The sequence below is a fragment of the Serinus canaria genome, chromosome 22 (genome assembly GCF_022539315.1).
Source record: "Serinus canaria isolate serCan28SL12 chromosome 22, serCan2020, whole genome shotgun sequence".
Lineage (NCBI taxonomy): Eukaryota > Metazoa > Chordata > Aves > Passeriformes > Fringillidae > Serinus > Serinus canaria.
Genome location: NC_066335.1, coordinates 3,440,398 through 3,446,418, shown reverse-complemented (window position 1 = coordinate 3,446,418; position 6,021 = coordinate 3,440,398).

Sequence of the window (6,021 nt, the reverse complement as noted above, 5' to 3'; positions counted from 1 at the left end):
CTTCATTTCTTTCTTCATTTATTTGTTGATTCTCCAGCTGGAAAACTTCCAAAAGGTTGGAAAATGCAGGAAAATGGGATGGTTTTAATACTGGAGAATTGGAGACATTTTTTATCATAATGAATGTAAAAATCTGGATAATTGAAATTATTTTGGGGAGTCCTGGGTGGGGTTTCACACCCAGCTCGTCCCACATGGGATTCTGCTGGGAAGGATTCGGGATTTGGGATTCTGGGGGCTCCTCTTGCTTTGTCTGTTTTCTTCCTTCATCCCACCCAGATCCCAGGGATCCCAAATCCCAGAGACCCCAAATCCCAGAGATCCCAGAGATCACAGGGATTCCAAATTCCAGAGACCCAAAATCCCAGAGATCCCAGAGATCCCAGGGATTCCAAATTCCAGAGACCCAAAATCCCAGAAATCCCAGAGATCCCAGGGATTCCAAATCCCAGAGACCCAAAATCCCAGAGATCCCAGAGATCCCAGGGATCCCAAATCCCAGAGACCCCAAATCCCAGAGATCCCAGGGATCCCAAATCCCAGAGATCCCAAATCCCAGAGATCCCAAATACCAGAGATCCCAAATACCAGAGATCCCACTTCCCAGAGATTCCCCATCCTGGAGATCCCAGATCCCACCTTCTAGAGATCCCACGTCCCAGGGATCCCAAATCCTGCAGATCCCACATCCCAGGGATCCCAAGGATTTGCAGCGTGGGCTCAGCCAGGGGAGGCAGAACTCGGTGCCCTCTCCCGAGGGAGAAATAAACCCCAAATTAACCGAAATTAACCCAAATAAACCCAGATTAACCCCAGATTAACCCAGATTATCCCCCCAGATCTTTCCGTGGCTCCACCAGGAGGAGAAATCCCAAAGGGATTTCCCGTGCCAGCCCTGGGGGGATTCCTTTGGGATCTTTGGGATCCCCAGCCTGGAATTCCCAGCCCAGCCCCATTTTCCTCCCGGGCTGCTCTGGGGACAGGGAGCGATCCCAAAGCCCCTGGATCCCATCCCCCCTTTGGGATCTCCGTGCTCTGAGCACCCCAAAGGAGCGATCCCGGCGGGGGGGGCGGCTCCGGGGGATCCCCCGGGATTGGTGTCCCCGGGAAGGGACAAGGGGACACTGAGCGGCTGGCCCGGGGGCACCTCGTCCCTGCCGAGGGCCATTGTTGTCCCCAAGGTGCCGGTATTGTCCCCAAGGTGCCATTGTTGTTCCCGAGATTCCATTGTTGTTCCCCAGGTCCCATTGTTGGAACCAAATAACGCGTGAAGCTCCCGAGAGCCGGGAAGGGCCCGGAGGGCTCCCCGTGTCCCTTCCCCGTGTCCCTGTCCCTGTCCCCGTGTCCCTTCCCCGTGTCCCTGTCCCCTCCCTGTCCCCGTGTCCCTTCCCCGTGTCTCTGTCCCCGTTTCCCTGTCCCTTTCCCTGTGTCCCTGTCCCCGTGTCCCTGTCCCCGTGTCCCTGTCCCCGTGTCCCTGTCCCTGTGTCCATGTCCCTTCCCCGTCCTTGTCCCCTCCCTGTCCCTTCCCTGCATCCCTGTGTCCTTTCCCTGTGTCCCTGTCCCTGTGTCCCTCCCCTATGTCCCTTTCCCTTTCCTGGATTCCTTCCCTGGGTCCCTGTCCCTGTGTTCTTGTCCCCTCCCTGTCCCTGTATCCCTGTCCCCGTGTCCCTGTCCCTTCCCTGTGTCCCTGGGTCTCTGTGTCCCTGTCCCTCTGTCCCTTCCCTGGATCCCCTCCCTGTGTCCCTGTTCCTGTTCCCCTTCCCTCTGTCCCTTCCCGGTGTCCCTGTCCCATCCCTGCATCCCTGTCCCTTCCCTCTGTCCCAGTGTCCTGTCTCTGGGTCCCTGTCCCTGTCCCTGTCCCTCTGTCCCCTCCCTGGGTCCCCATCCCTTCTCTGTGTCCCTGTCGGGACCCGTTCCCTGCCGGGCACAGGGAATCAGCACTCCCAGGTTTTCCCCAAAGGCTGAGGAGGGATTTGGGATTTGGGATTTGGGATTTGGGATATCCTGGGACCATTCCCGAGCACCCTCCCCTTCCCCAGCCCGACCGGGGCAGTTCCCACCTCCTCCCTTTCCCTTGGCTCAGCTTTCCCAAGGCCTGAGGGACTGGGGGAATTCTGAGGTGACTTCCCTGGATCTGATCCCTGGATCCTGTCCCTAGATCCTGTCCCTGGATCTGATCCCTGGATCCTGTCCCTGGATCTGATCCCTGGATCCTGTCCTTGGATCTGATCCCTGGATCCTGTCCCTGGATCTGATCCCTGGCTCTCACTCCTGGATCTGATCCCTGGGGTTCTGTCCCTGGACCTGATCCCAGGCTCCCACCCCTAGATCCCATTCCTGGCTCCCACCCCTGAATCCCCTGTCTGGATCTGATCCCAGGCTCCCATCCCCCAGATCTCACCCCCAGATCCCATCCTTGGATCCCACCTTGGATCCCATTCCCAGATCCCATCCTTGGATCTGATCCCTGGCTCCCATCTGGGATCCCACCCCCAGATCCCATCCCTGGCTCCCACTCCCAGATCCCACTCCTAGATCCCACTCCTGGATCCCATTCCTGGATGTGATCCCTGGATCCCTGGAATCCAGGAGTGGGATCCCACCCCCAGATCCCACTCCTGGATTCCATCCTCGGATCCCACCTCCGGCTCCCATTCTGAGATCCCATTCCCAGCTCCCATTCCCTGGTCCCACTCTCGGATCCCCTCCCCCGGGTCCGTTCCCGGCTCCCCCCGGAGCTCGGCTCTGGGCTCTCCCTTCTCCCTCTGCCGGGAATCCCGCGGGGCTCGGATCCCTCGGGAAGGGCAGAACCCGATCCTCACTCCCAGATTTTCCTGGGATGCGCTCGCGCTGCCTTCCCGGCGCTGCCCCCGCCTCCCGCTGTGTCTCTCCTCCTTTTCCCCGCTAGAAATTCCCTCTCCTCCTTTTCCCCGCTAGAAATTCCCTCTCCTTCCTCTAGAAATTCCCTCCTCCTTCCTCCTAGAAATTCCCTCTCCTCCTTTTCCTCTCTAGAAATTCCTCTCCTCCTTTTCCTCTAGAAATTCCCTCTCCTCCTTTTCCCCGCTAGAAATTCCCTCTCCTCCTTTTCCCCGCTAGAAATTCCCTCTCCTCCTTTTCCTCTCTAGAAATTCCCTCTCCTCCTTTTCCTCTCTAGAAATTCCCTCTCCTCCTTTTCCTCACTAGAAATTCCCTCTCCTCCTTTTCCTCGCTAGAAATTCCCTCTCCTCCTTTTCCTCACTAGAAATTCCCTCTCCTCCTGGTTTTTGGGGGGAAAAACTTCATTTTCTCTGTTCCATCCTCCTCTCCTGGGGAGCCACAGGTGGGAATCCCTCAGGGGATGGATGTGGGGGATCCTTTGTGATTCCTGGGATTGTCAGGAGCTTCCTGGGGGGATTCACCTTCCAGCTCCCCATTCCTTCCCTCCTGCCCATCCCCGAGGGATCCCAGACAGGCACAGAGGTTCAGTGCCTCGTGCTGGGATTCCAGGAGATCCAGGGGATCCAGGGGATCCAGGAGATCCCATTCCAGGGCAGAGCCCAGCCCTGAGCAGGAAAAGGGTGGAATTAAAGGAATTAATTCATTTTAAAAAGAAGGAGGGAAACAGAGGAAGATTCTCTGGGAATGCCTGCAGGGAAATGCCCCTGCTGGGAGGATTTCTCTGGAATTTGGGGTTTTCCCACCTTGAAACCTCCCGGGGGTTTGGATAATGGGGGCTGGAATAGCCCCAGGGCAGGCTGGAATGACCCGGGATAGTGGAAGGGTGCAATGAGATGATTTCATTTCCTTCCCCACCCAAACCATTCCATGATTCCAAGCTGGAGAAATTCCCACAGGGATTTAAAATGGAAAATGGCTTTTGGGGGGGAGATATCGATTCATTTCTCCAGGATTTTGGGGATCCTGAGTCGTTGGGATCTGGCTCTTCAATCCTTTCCCTGGATGGGATCAATTGAAGCCCTGGATGACTTTAAAAGCCCAGGCAGGGGTTCAGAATGATGTGGGATTGATCCAGCTCTGATTTTTGGGAAGAGAACTGTTCCCACCTGGGAATTCTCCAATCTAGGATTTGTTATTTGCAGTTCCATGGCAGGAACTTCCCACTGGGTCCCTTGGGTGTGAAAACGGCCCCGTGGTCCTAAAATTCCTGCAGGGATTGGGATCTCCAGGACCATCTCTGCAGGGAAAATATTTTAGAGAGGTTTAAGTACAAAAAGAGATTTTTGGGGAGAGATATTTATTAATTTCTCCAGAATTTTGGGGTTTCCAGCCATTGGGATCTGCCTGACCCATTGCAGGAACTTCCCACTGGAGCTTCCCATGGCCCTGTGGCCCTAAAATTCCTGCAGGGATTGGGAATTTCCAGGATCATCTCTGCAGGGAAAATATTTTAGAGAGCTTTAAATACAGAAAGATTTTTTTTTGGGAAATATTGATTTATTTATTTCTCCAGAATTTTGGGATTTCTCAGCCATTGGGATCTGCCTGACCCATTGCAGAACTTCCCAGTGGATCCCTGAAAACGGCCTGTGGCCCTAAAATTCCTGCAGGGATTGGGATCTGGTCCTGCGGAGAGATATCAGGTTGATAATTTCTCCAGAATTGGGGTTTCCAGCCATGGGATCTGCCTGACCCATTCAGAGAATCCCACTGGAGCTTCCAGGCCTGTGGCCCTAAAATTCCTGCAGGGATTTGGAATTTCCAGGATCATCTCTGCAGGGAAAATATTTTAGGGAGCTTCAAATACAGAAAGAGATTTTTTGGGGGGAAATATTGATTTATTTATTTCTCCAGAATTTTGGGGTTTCTCAGCCATTGGGATCTGCCTGACCCATTGCAGAACTTCCCAGTGGATCCCTGAAAATGGCCCTGTGGCCCTAAAATTCCTGCAGGGATTGGGATCTCCAGGATCATCTCTGCAGGGAAAAGCTTTTAGAGAGCTTCAAATACAGAAAGAGATTTTTGGGGGAGATATTGATTAATTTCTCCAGAATTTTGGGGTTTCTCAGCCATTGGGATCTGGCTCTTCAATCACCCATTGCAGGAACTTCCCACTGGGTCCCTTGGGTGTGAAAACAGCCTCGTGACCCTAAAATTCCTGCAGGGATTGGGAATTTCCAGGATCATCTCTGCAGGGAAAATATTTTAGGGAGCTTCAAATACAGAAAGAGATTTTTTTGGGGAAATATTGATTTATTTATTTCTCCAGAATTTTGGGATTTCTCAGCCATTGGGATCTGGCTGACCCATTGCAGAACTTCCCAGTGGATCCCTGCAAACGGCCCTAAAATTCCTGCAGGGATTGGGATCTCCAGGATCATCTCTGCAGGGAAAAGCTTTCGCGGAGCCGCTCCCGGAGCTGGAGAGGTCGAGTCGCCCCGCGGAGCCGGCGGGTGCGAGCAGCAGGGCTGGAGGCACTGAGCCTTCCCCGGGAACTGCAAATGGGGGAAATTACCGCAAATTGGGGAATTAGAGCGGGCAGCGGCGCGTTCCTCCTTGCCGGGAGCAGGGAGCGTGACTGGAACTGCCCGGTCACGGCCAGGAGCGGCCTCAGGGCAGGGACAAACCCCGAGGGAGGGATGGCACCGGGAATGGGCGCTGGGAGCGAGGCCGGGGGGGGATTCAGCTGGAACTGGGATTTGTGCAGGGTTGGGGTGAGAAACCCGCGTGCCAAGTGCTGAAAATCGGGATCCAGGAAGAGCCTTCCCAGATTCCCAGCTCCATTTTTCCCTGTGTGATTCCAGGCTGTTTTCCAATCCCTTTTCCCCCCCGGGTGCTTTTCCCTCGCTGTGAGACAGAGGGGGCAGCAAATTCCCTGAATCCAGGCAGAGCCTCCGGGAGCTCTGCTGGATTCCTGCGGGATGTTCCATCCCGAGCTCTCCCTTCCATCAGCTGGAATTTTTCATGGATAAAAAAATCCTGCCCTGGCCTGGCCTGAGCCGTGCTGGGCCGGGCAGGCTCGGACACATTCCCTCTCCATATCCCTCATTCCAGCCTGGAATTGCTCCTGCAGCCTCTCCTGGG